The sequence below is a fragment of the Dermacentor albipictus genome, chromosome 7 (genome assembly GCF_038994185.2).
Source record: "Dermacentor albipictus isolate Rhodes 1998 colony chromosome 7, USDA_Dalb.pri_finalv2, whole genome shotgun sequence".
Taxonomy (NCBI): Eukaryota; Metazoa; Arthropoda; class Arachnida; order Ixodida; family Ixodidae; genus Dermacentor; species Dermacentor albipictus.
This window is the reverse complement of record NC_091827.1, coordinates 28687504-28700120: the sequence shown is the minus strand read 5'-3', so window position 1 is coordinate 28700120 and position 12617 is coordinate 28687504. Positions and strand designations below refer to the sequence as shown.

Below are 12617 nucleotides of genomic sequence, written 5' to 3'. Positions count from 1 at the left end.
AAGAAAAGAGCAGATTGGGTGAGGGAATAAATGCGAGTTAATGACATCTTAGTTGAAATCAAGAAAAAGAAATGGGCATGGGCAGGACATGTAATGAGGAGGGAAGATAACCGGTGGTCATTAAGGGTTACGGACTGGATATTCCAAGTGAAGGGAAGAGTAGCAGGGGGCGGCAGAAAGTTAGGTGGGCGGATGACATTAAGAAGTTTGCTGGGACGACACGACCACAATTAGTACATGACCGGGGTAGTTGGAGAAGTATGGGAGAGGCCTTTACTCTGCAGTGGGCGCAACCAGGCTGATGATGATGCCAAATATAGAGAACAAACCTCTTTAAACGTAATTACTAAATTTCGGCACGAAAGTCCGAAAAATCGAACTTTGACATTAATTTTATGTTCTAAATCAGCAAACTGATTACCGTACAATTACCGAGAATTAAATTTTGAAAGATAGTTTGCCGGTCTGACCTGACCTTTAGTAGCTGATCAAGTGTTGACCTTAAAGAGTGGACTGTGCCGTATACAGTGGGCCACAAAATTCAGCGAAAAGAAGCGCAATTTCAGCGCGCGCTGCGAGGCATATGGCCTCGAATTCAATTCATCAGTCTCAATCGGTAGTAGCTTTAACGGCCTAAACACAGCGGTTCATTCAAAAGAAGTGTCACATGTCCCAAAGAGGCACTAAAGAGCAATAGTATGTCGAGCTGTTTTTGTATATATCACTTATGAAATAGCAAAACAGCCACTGTCTCCCCGAGGGAAGGCTTATCAAGCCAGGAAAGACGGAAACGCGAACCGCATGTTGTGACACCACGTACCTTGAGGTTCTCGCACAATTTCGTCGTGACGTCCTGAATTTTGAGAACTCGGGCCTAATCAGTTGTCTTTCGGAAAAGAAGCCACCCGGAGCATTCGAAAGTATAGGCACAGACTGTAAGTATGAAGTTTCGAGAACTTCTTGGGCTTCAAAATGGCCGAAATAGGAACATATACGTACGTTAAGCCCTTCACATCAAGTTGAATTTTGGCGCTTAATTCACACCATTTAAATTTTCGCGCTTAATTCGTAAAATTTGGACTTTATGTTCTGTAATAATAGTCAGTATTGTCTTGCGAAATGAATCTATATAAGGTTTTTTTTTTTCAACGATATCTTATGAGTCAGTGAAGTAAATAATCAGATCAGTCTAAACTAATTCTTCACGTTGCAAATTTCCGTGGTGGACTGTAAATATCCTTGACCCGTTTGCCCTTTGCCTCAGCGCCCTTTGCCCTGTCTCAAGCGGAATCACAGTTCATGAAGAACTCGGCCTAGTTGACATGTTCACTGCATGACACGATGTATTAAAGATGACGTACAGTGCGAAGGACAAGGACAGCGATAGACGACATACACAGCGACATACGACACCACCCTAGTTCACTATGTATTAAGCGTGATCGCTGCAGAGAAAAACTATAGAACCCCGAAAGAAACCCGAACAACGACACCGCCCGTGCCGTTGATCGTGCTTCTCACGTCGTCATCGTCTTTCTTTAGCGCCAAGCGCGTCGCACAACCTGGTAGTCGCACAGTGACGATGCACTTTTGAGAAATAGAACACGGCAAGTGCACACCCGCCCGTGGCACAGCTTCTCGGTTAAAGGCAACCCAGCCCGCGGGTTCCAACAGCCACGCACTTACGAAGTTCGTGTCGATGCAGGTGCGCTCTTTTGGTAGCAGCTCTCGGTAGCAACCGGTCAAGACCACGTGGTCCTGCAGCGTCTGGTTGCCGCTGAATCCCTGCATAACGAAGGTCGGTGTTCAAAGGTCGTATATATGCATATAGATAACGCCTGTATACCACGCACTCTTGCGTGCACTGTAAAATAATTTACACCCTAAAAAGTTAGAAAGGGTGTAAATGTATCTATAACTAACACCCTTAGGGTGCTATCTATATAACGGACACCTTAAGGGTGTGAGTTATATAGACACATTTACATAATTTTACACTTTTTAGGGTGCAAATTATTTTACAGTGTGCAGCGAAGCTGTGCCAGTTGTTTGCGTGCGTATACCCCTATATATATATATATATATATATATATATATATATATATATATATATATATATATATATATATATTCATTGACTCTTACGAACACGCCGTGGTGCTCAGTGGCTGTGGTGTTGGGCCGCTGAGCACGAGGTCGCGGGGTCGAATCCCCGCCACGGCGGCTGCGTTCCGATGGGGGGCGAAAACACCCGTGTGGTTAGGTGCACGTTAAAGAACCAGAGGTGATCGAATTAAGTTTCCGGAGTCCGCCACCACACTACGGTGTGCCTCCTAATCAGAAAGTGGTTTTGGCACGTAAAATTCCATCATTTACCTCTGAGGAGAAACACCTTTTTCTTCTGTTCGGAGGGGGGGGGGGGAAGGGTATTTAAGGCAATGTGACTTTGACGTTTGTTTTATTTATTTATTTCAAGATTACTGCCAGCCTCTGGTTAGAGGCCTTAAGCAGGAGTGGTTACATACATGACGAGCAAGACTGAGTACAAGGTGTGAAGCGTGAGCAAAATGAAATAGCACTGAATTTGAAAATATAAGCAGTGTGTCATTTGCGAAAACGTAGCAATTAGCGTGGCAATTAACGTAGCAATTATTTTTACTTAATATGGAAATATTTAGGACACTCCCCTTCTCGACTGACCTTGTTCTAAAGAGCACACGGTAAAAGATGACCCCACAATGTGGAATCAAATGCACAGCGAAATACGATGTATACAGTATCGGTAAATGTGCGCCTTCAAAATTTGTGCGCCTTCAAAAGCTGGTTCGAGTGCACATCGATCCTTCTTTGTCATGCACCCGCCGCTTCTTTTTCTTGGTGGACATGCGGCTTTCCGCGCCTGAGCACAAGGTCGCGGGTTCGATTCAAACCCGCTCTGGAATACGCCGCAGCTGGTCCGACACATGCAGCAGAGGCGATAATATGTGTGTCAGGTTCTGCTAACTGCGTTTGGAATGGGGAGCTGAGACCCATTGGGTAACAGTGGCTACCTTGTTTAGTTGGTATTGTTACCAACTCTATCGTTACCGACTGAAGTTATACTAGAAGGTAGCAAATGGTGTGGCGCAACCACTACGACCTCTTTTTGTGTATAGGATGCCAACTGCTGTTTTACCCGCTGGAACCGTAGTTCACACAATTGTATGACCGTCACATGTGACATTATTCTTTGGTTTTAGTTTACGTAAGTTTATATATATATGTGTGTGTGTGTGTGTGTGTGTGTGTGTGTGTGTGTGTGTGTGTGTGTGTGTGTGTGTGTGTGTGTGTGTGTGTGTGTGTGTGTGTGTGTGTGTGTGTGTGTGTGTGTGTGTGTGTGTGTGTGTGTGTGTGTGGTATTTTTACTCCCTTTTCGGATCAGCTTTGAGTTTCTTTGGTGTATTTGCCTTGTACCGCGTTTCTTGTACCGTTGCTCTGGTTTATTAGCTTGTACTGTATTTCTGTTGATATGCCTCCTCACCCAATGCTTTTCGGAGCCTGTGAGGAATAAATAAAGAAAAAATAAAAGAAAAATAGTCGTGCGATTTGTACTCACGCCCGCAGCGGTACCGTTGAGGCCTTTCTCAGATTTTATTCTTTCGACGCACTCTTGGTCGACGTTCTCTGCAAATGACAGCGCGTTCTTTTGGAGGCCAAAAACGAAATGAAGGCAGTGCCATTCTTTGGACTTTTCATCATCCGCGAGCTTATCTATCAACATTTGACAGAAAACCTACATCTCAACTTCAGCAGATAGTCGATCCTAGCTCCCATTATAAACATACCTTCCGTAATGTACTTTAAACGTTTAAGCACTAAACACTAATTAACTAAATAATTAATCAGGGATCATCACAGAACCTTGCCATTAGTCATTAATGCCTTGCCATTAGTCGCGATCGGGTCGCAATTCTTTCCCCGAGATAAAAAGTCTATGCTATCTCTGCTGCACTCTGTGAACGTGGAATTTCTTTCGCAACGGTTCTATTTGGCGTCGCGTTTTACTTTCTACAGCTAGTTGCGTTTAAGTTTTGCAGCGGTTCGTGGCACTCCTTATGTCTGAGGCCTCTTGCGTGTCATACGTGCCTCCGAGATACGTAGTCATGGACAATTCCACTTGCGTCAGCAAGTGGTACTTGGTGTTAGCAGTTGTTCGTGTCATCTTATTTGAAGTCTGTTTTGCAGCACAATTTCTCATCACGCAAAGAACAAACAAACGAACAAAAGGAAGGTGGAAAAATAGGCAAAAGGTGTTCGCCGAAATCTCAGAGGCCGCATCTATCATTCGCTGAGTGCGTACCAGACGGCGCCACAGTACCGTGCCGCAATGAAGACATACGGGCGTACACTACATCAAGGACGCTACAGAATATATGCGACTTGTTAGCGCAAGTTCGTCAAGGTGCACCTGAAACTACGATACAGAAGTTGTACAGTGCTCAAGAGAAGCCTGAACGGGCTACCTCAAGTCCCTTCATTCGCAGTTTTTACGTTAACCTCTCCTTGCTAGTTTTGTCGACTCCAAACGCGGAATATGTTTTCGGAGCACAAATGTAGTGCAAAAGAAGGTGTATTATGGCGCACATTCTCCACGAAAACTACGATTAAAGGGTGGATTTTGATTGTCGCATGCATCATTGCACACTGCATGTATAGACTTTTTTCTTCTGGGGAACACTTGTTAACAAGGAGGATATCCTTTAGAGGATCCCGAGCTCCGAAAAAAAAATTTTGTAAATGAGGTTACACGCGCATTCCAGCGAAAAATATGCTGGAATACTGGAATGAAAGAATACGAAGTCGTGGCTTACCGGGGTAAAAACACTGCCGGGAGTCCGCGGCTCTGAATACGAACATCGACAACACAAAGATAACGGCTGTCTTGTACGACACGACGCCACGGCTGTGTGTTCGACCTGTGCGCTTCGGCATCGTCGACAGCGATTAAGCGTCGGTGTATATATATCTATGTAGTTGTTTTCTTCGCGAAGTCACATCGCTGAGAGCAGGACGTTCGCAACGGACGCAGCTGCCTCCCATGTACGAACAGTTGTTACCCGTAATGTCTTTCTTTGTTCTTTTGTTTCAGTTATAACTTTCCGCGCGGCTTCTTCTCTCAAACCAGACATTTTCGTAGAAACGGTACGCCGAGCAATTAAGTTACGGACCGCACACTTTAAGAAAAAAAAAAGAAAACAGCTGTCATTAGAAATAAGGCTTCGTGTCTGTTCCAGCGGCCACGTGCTGTTAAAGGACGAGCCGATTTTATTTCCATTCAGACACAAAAGACGAATGCGCACTAAAAAAAAGCATTTGCATTTAGAGAAACTGCTTCCCGGTATTTTGTACCGCTTTAGAGAATTTCCCTGTTGCTCAGATCACTCGTTGCGGGATGTTTCTTGTACGACATGAGGAAACACATAAATCTAACACTTAGGTTGGGACACAGAGGTCTGAGCGCTATGGAGCATCGGTCCTCTTTTTCAGTAAGTCAAACACCCGGGTTGGAATGCCCAATGCTTTCCGCTTCAAGCCGCTAGAATGTGATACGTGGTTATGGTGCAAAAGACGCCAAGCAACGCGAAGAAACAACAGAACGAAAAATAGCGAAGTGCTTCAGAGGAAGCTTTGCCTCGAGTGACAATTCGGATTTTTCTATTCAAATACAGCTGCGACGCAGAAAAGGCAACGCTATAAGGCAACGCTATAGGACCAACTTCCAAGAGATGTGTTGCATTTGAGAGCGAAATTGAAAGTCTAGCCACTGGAGGGGAAAGTAGAATTTGGATATATATAGCTGATCATACTGTAAAAGTTCACGCAGAAACTCTTGTAGGAGCTGTCTAAGTGTGCGTAGGTATTGTGCCACTTGCTCATCTCTACGCGGCCCGGTCTCATTATCGATGTCATGAAACTTGATCTGACCACTATAAACCTAACTTAAGAATTACTTTTTACCAAAGAATTACTCTTTTTCTGAAACACTACCTCATCTGATCACAACTAATCCTAAGAAGTTTTGGAACATTACTAACGTACGCAAACCCACAGAAATCGTTCCGAAAACTGACGATGGGTTTCCTGTCCCCCGTGAGCTTTGCTCAACGGTTTTTAACAACACATTCTCGCTATATTTTTCTAACGCCCTAATAGATACTTCACCGTCTCCACGTGCCTTTACGTACCCTGAGATGGAGCCGATTTCGATCGATTTAGATGGCATACACAATTTGATTATGAAAGCTAAACTTTCTTCATCGGCAGGTGTTGATACCATAAATTACAAGTTCCTTAAGAGTACTGTAGCTTATTCGTCTGCTTTCTTGTCATATATTTTTACGCAGTCTTTGCAGAGTTCAACACTTCCGGACGACTGGAGGACGGACGGCGAAGGTTATTCCAGTCCACAAATCCAGTGATACACGTAACCCCTTAAACTACCGGCCGATCTCCTTAACTTCTATTCCATGCAAATTATTAGAGCACATAATCTACTGCAACCTGATTAGCTTTCTCGAGTCTAATAATTTTCTTGCGTCACGGCAGCATGGCTTTCGCAAAAATTATCCTTGTGAGACTCAATTATTAACCTTTACTAACGATTTGTCTTCCGCATTAGATCGAGCTTCAGTTATCGACTGCATCTTCCTTGACTTCGCGAAAGCTTTCGATACCGTCTCACATCGACTACTATTACTGAAACTTAGCACACTCCATCTTGATTGCAACCTGCTTAAGTGGATTGAATGTTTCTTGCAGAATAGAACACAGTACGTTTCTGTTAATGATCATGATTCTAAATCATGCAATGTAACATCCGGTGTTCCTCAGGGGTCAGTCCTAGGGCCTCTCCTTTTCCAATTTATATTAATGACCTGCCTGATTCTGTTACTTCTACCATAAGGCTCTTTGCAGACGACCGCGTTCTGTACCGCGTAGTTTCTAATGAGTCTGGCTTCTCCATTCTTCAATCTGACTTAAATAAAATTTCTTCTTGGTGTGACGCATGGCTTATGAAATTAAACATTAACAAATGTAAAGCAATGAGGGTGTCTCGAAAGGTTAACCAGTCCATTTCTCAGGGCTATGATCTTAACGGTTGCCCTCTTCAGTTCGTCGACAGCTACAAGTATCTAGGCGTCCGTATCACTAATAATCTGTCATGGCAGAAGCATATCAACCATGTTACTAACAAAGCTAACAGTTCCCTTGGTTTTCTTAGGCGGAATTTCCGCCTCGCTCCCGTTCCGCTGAAACTGCTACTATATAAAACACTCGCGCGTTCTAAACTCGAGTACGCTTCATCGATATGGGACCCGTACACTAGCTCGTTAACACAGTCCATAGAATCGGTTGAGGACCGCTCAGTTAGGTTTATCCTCTCTAACTACTACCGCTTAGCCAGCGTTTCTCGCATGAAGCAAATGCTTGAACTACCTCTCCTTTCTACTAGACGTTGAATTTCCCGCTTATGCCTGTTTCACAACATACACTACACTAATAATGAGCTAAAAATGACACTTTTTTCGCCTCCGAGCCATTTGTCATTCCGTATTGATCATCGAATGAAGGTTGGGGTGCCTCAGTGTAAAAGCAATGTATACCTCGAAGCCTTCATCCCGAAAACAAGTCAAGACTGGGATCACCTTCCCGCATCCATCGTCACTATCACAGACCATGATGTGTTCAAGTCGGCTATCTATGACCATGTGCTGCCTGATTAGCTATGTTTTTTTTCTTTTTCTATTGCCACTCTTTTCTGTAATGCCTGTACGGCCTTGAGAGGAAATAAATGAAATTATACTTTGACAAGCGTTCAAAGTGTTCGCTGCAGGTTACATTGCGTGACTACTTGGTTCGACGGATGAGGTTTCCGCCCGTGAATAAAATAGTTTTGGCAAGTAATAGCTGCATACCTTGCAGTCTGAATTAAGCTTGTCCAGCAAAGGGACTGTTTACGAACTGCGCGAGCGTCCTAAGCAGTGGTAGGTGCTGGATTAGATATCTTTGTTCTATATAACACATGGTCCATGCATACGGCATCAGCGGTTATATATCTATAAACGTTGTGCGGCGAGAAAGAAAATGATAACTGAATTTTTGTTCTCGGTTGTGTTCGTTCCGTTTTCTGCGACGCACTCACACGTATTACGGAAATATTGTCCTCAAAAATGCCCATCGCATTCTCTTTATGCGATCCCTCTCACATATTACGGCTGTATGCAGGCCAAAAAGGCAATGCCGAAGCGCACAGCTTACATTTGTATCGTGATGGCTCACCAACCGCAGTGATCGCTGTGTTGAGCAGCGCCATCGGCCTCATGCAGGAAGGCTAGCGTAGACATATAGTAATTTCAAGCCTACTAGACTTGAAATGCGCGAGAACGATTCCGGTGCGTCACAAATATTTGGTAGCACCTGCCGTTCAGATGTTTCGTGGTTGCCTTAGGTTGGCCGTGCACGAGCATGCACTCTTATGCTTTATGTTTTACTCCTTACGCCAAGCGATCAGACACTGAGCTGATTTATCATTTAATGCTGGTAATACAGACACCAATTTTCTTTGTTGAATTAAAACCGATATAAGCAAAATAGATACCAACACGTACACCCACCGCGACTGATAATGTGCGTACACCGCGGCTAATAAAGCGCGTCACATTTTTGCACACCCATACATACGTTATTAGTAAAAAACGACATAGCTTCTGCACCCAATACTCACCGCTTCATCAAAAAAGTGACGGCGCAACGGGGATGCTGTCTAAAAAAACGTCCAGCATGGCCGTCGTAGTTGTTCTTCGTTCCTTTCTATCTAGAATCGTTGATTACATGAAGCGCCACGCAAGATAATTGAAACCAACCTTTCATTCGACGACGTCAAACTAAGCTTTCGTTTCCTCCGCCCTGAGCGTGACATGTATTGCCACCGGAAATCAAGGAAACGAGTGAATTTTGGGGAAACAAAGTGGTGTCTGTATAAAGGAAACAGTGCACAGAAAGCTTGAAAACAGAGTCGTGTGTTTATTCTTGAAATGTAAAATCGCTTGCAGTCTTCGTCCCCCTGGAGAAACCAGAAGTCGACACAGAGCTCGCAGTTATCGTTTCGTAGGTCTTCTAGAGAGAGAGAGAGAAAAAAAAAAGCTATCGTCCATTGTAGGTAGTCGAGAGTGTAGACCCGATGCACTGGGACAAAGACCACTGTAGACCATTGAAGGCAGGCTCAGGCGGCGTAGAGTCGGCAAGCCAAGGGTTCTCCATTCGGCAATCTCGGTCCTGCACAAAACGTGTACAAACGAGGCATGAGAGGTGAAGAGACCGGTTGTCCCGAACTACAACGAGCAGCTACGCAACGCTTTTCTGTAGCCCCACGAGTGTCACGGCACCATCGTCTTTGATCACGCAATCAGTAAGATCTGATTTATGGATTATTCTATTCTCCCGGAATCATGTGTCACCTCACAGTAACGCACATGTTTTGCAACCCATTTGCTCGGACTATACTGGATTCACACTGTATATAGTCCGGACAGTCCACGCCGCTTGCGATTGCGGCCGTATACGACCACCAGCGCGACCAAAATGTTTCAATCTTTCATAAACCCATTACGCAAGGATACGCATAATTAAAGACCTACACTACACGGAATACACCGCGCAAGATAGTAACAATGAATACAAATATTGCAAACCGATAAGAAATGAATTGTTTCTTCACGGACGTGTTGTTAAACATATTGGTAGCGGTAGCAGCGGCTCTTGTAGGAGGAGGATCAGATCATGGGAGCAGGATAGGAAGAATGGCGTTACCTTGAGAGAGGTTTAGCTGTCCTAACTTGGATGGGGGCGTCGATGAAAGTAGGTACTCATAATTGCGTGTCGATCTGCACCCCAGGGGGAGAGCATACGGGTGCGTTGCTCAGATGCTGCAAAGTAACGACGAAGCTGTTATTAGAACAAATCCACGATCCACCACGGCAGGTACGCGTAGCGTTCCACTCAAAGTCAAAAGTCAAAGCAATCGCTTTGACTTTAAAATTATGGTCAGTATTTTTTTCATTCGGTGAAGACTGTATACACCACCCCAGCTCTGGCCATAACATCCCATAGTTGTTTCCCCACTTTCCTATTAATTCACCGTAGAAATTTTTCATGTGGTATCCTTGGGGCAGGGCTTCTTCATGTTCGGTAATTGCTCGAAGAACCCTTGTGACATATTACCCTTTGTTTTTCGAGACATTTACGCCGGCGCCATGCTTAATGCCTTAGCATGTTACCCTGCGCCACAATAGAGGGAAAGCAGGAGAAAGATCATGAGGTGATGAATAATCAGAAGATAATGTAATCAATGGCAACATAAGAATTTCTTGCGAAGTCCAGCCTGAGAAGCGCACCATAAGTGGCAAATTTCTGAAAAAGGACGGCATCTAGAGAACCCGATCGAGCCTGATTAAAACCACTCGTGATGTCTTATTTCCGCGCAGGTAGACGCTACGGTGGATTCCACTACAGCGTCTTCAGAGGTGCAGCGAAGATTTGCCTAATGACGCCCCCCCCCCCCGCCCTGAGGTTGAATTCCTCGCAAAATTTCCTCGCTGCACCAAAACCTTCGCTGATGAATTCCCAAACGCACATACGCCACGTAAAATAGTAAGGTCGGCTCCGTTGTGTCTGACGCTGCTCGGAAATTAGCTGGTCGCGCAAAGAGCGTCACGAGGTTTTTGTTCTAAATCTGCGAAAATTATTTAAACACCTTCTGTGAAATGTTTTTTAAGCCAGATTCTTTGGACGAGCTTGAAAAACAAAACAAAAAACAAGCTATGCTAGCCGACTGAGGTGTCACTCGATTCGTGGGATATCTATGGATACCTACACCTAACTTGTGGAAAAATGTAGCACAGCACATTTCTCAAGGAAGGAAAAAGTGGAGAAGGAAGGCAGGGAGGTTAACCAGTTCAGCCTAACCGGTTTGCTACCCTGCACATTGGAGCGGGATGGGGGGGGGGATTAAAGATGGAGATGAAAGATTTCTCAACTAATACGTTAGCCCAAGCGGAAGAAATGCTGCCGATACTAAAGTTGTTTAAGCACAGAAAACCCAAGTTTTTAAATCACGCGTTCGTTTCTAATGTGGATACCCATAACAAATAACGTGTGCAATAATGCAGTAAAGCACATTACAAATATGTTAGCCTGAGTCAAAGAAATGCCACTAACACTAGCGTCTTTTAGCCACAGAAAACTCAAATTTGAAATCACGCGCGCTGTCTCGATTGTATCGTGCGGCATTGCATAAGAAGCCGTGTCTCAAACCGCCTGCACTCGCGTTTGCGGAAGACGCCATAACGTCCAATCTGTTCAGGTTGTAAATGATACGAACAAATTTCGTAAGAAGTGGGTTACTCACCTTGTGCGCGTAGGAAACGGAAAAGGCCGTTAGCCGGCCCAGTCTTCACAATGGGGTGAAGTGCAAAGCCAGGCCACCGCCGGACTGGAGCACGTACCATGCGCGTAGTCCAGTCCGGCCGTGACCAGGCAGGCCGACCGGTGCAGGAAAAGGGTGGTGCACTGCGAGTGCTCTCCTTTTATGCGTTCTTTCGACCACGTGGTCCCCTAGAGAACAACGAGAGAGAGAGAGAGAGAGAGAGAGAGATTGGGGAGGGAGGGAGAGAGAGTGAGCAAGAGAGGTGTTTCTTCTGCAGAGTTCTGTGGCTCCCTCCCCCGCGTGGTTAACCGTGCCCTCCCCCACGTCAAGTTTCACCCCCAACGCCAGCGCTCGTCTTTCCCCTACCGGCGGAAAGGCAAATTTCTTCGATGAGTCATGTTTATCTCCACGTGGCCGCTTCTTTGTAAATTCACGTGAAAAAGACGATGTTTCTCGAGCCAGCATTTCGACACTAGGACTTGTCTTAGGTCAAGGCAACAATGGCAGCTGATGTTCGATGGAGAGACGCACTCGTGGTGATTGTGAAGTGGACGTGCAGAGTACGATGCCAAAAAGAAAAGTCGAAATGTTCAAAAAACGACAACCATTAGTTGTGTTAGGTGCATTAGAAGGAGGATGGGGGCTGAAGCCGAGGGGTCGCAGATGATTCTTTCGAGTGATTGTAAGAATACGAAATACAGACGAGAGTTCTCACGTGCCAGCACGACCTGTCAATGTTAGGGGCCTACTTTTCCGTTAGAACAGGAAGTAGAGAGACCTCTTTCTACGGTTAAAGAACCATCACTAAGATACAAAAACGAGTTACCAGGAGATGACTTGAACCAAAAGACTCCTATAGGAACAAATTGCTTTCATTTCACATTTATTCTACGTACTCAATCCGCTCGGTGGCTAAATTGCGTTGCGCTACATACCACGAGCTCACGGGTTCGACTCCCGACCACATTACGCATTCTCAGATATTTATTGCAAAAAAAAAAATATATGTTCGAGTACCGCGCTCGGGATTGTAGAGTCAAAAGCACCACATCGCTTAAAAATAATACGGAGGCCTCCACTACGGTGTCCCTCGTGGTCGTCAAAACCCGCAATCTGGCCCAACCTAACATTTCTCACATTGCTGCGCAACGGC

The 12617-nt window shown here is 45.0% G+C and overlaps 2 long non-coding RNA genes across 2 annotated transcripts; both read right to left on the bottom strand.

The window, feature by feature from the left end:
• Nucleotides 1-1679: 1679 nt before the first annotated feature.
• Nucleotides 1680-5039, bottom strand: LOC139047364 (uncharacterized). The gene is made up of 3 exons (XR_011507125.1): nt 4851-5039; nt 3596-3663; nt 1680-1785 (listed from the first exon to the last, which is right to left on the bottom strand). It is a non-coding gene; the product is annotated as an uncharacterized lncRNA (long non-coding RNA).
• A 4178-nt stretch (nt 5040-9217) lies between these two features.
• LOC139047363 (uncharacterized) lies at nt 9218-11647 on the bottom strand. Its single transcript, XR_011507124.1, has 3 exons — nt 11447-11647; nt 9850-9965; nt 9218-9315 (listed from the first exon to the last, which is right to left on the bottom strand). It is a non-coding gene; the product is annotated as an uncharacterized lncRNA (long non-coding RNA).
• Nucleotides 11648-12617: the final 970 nt, after the last annotated feature.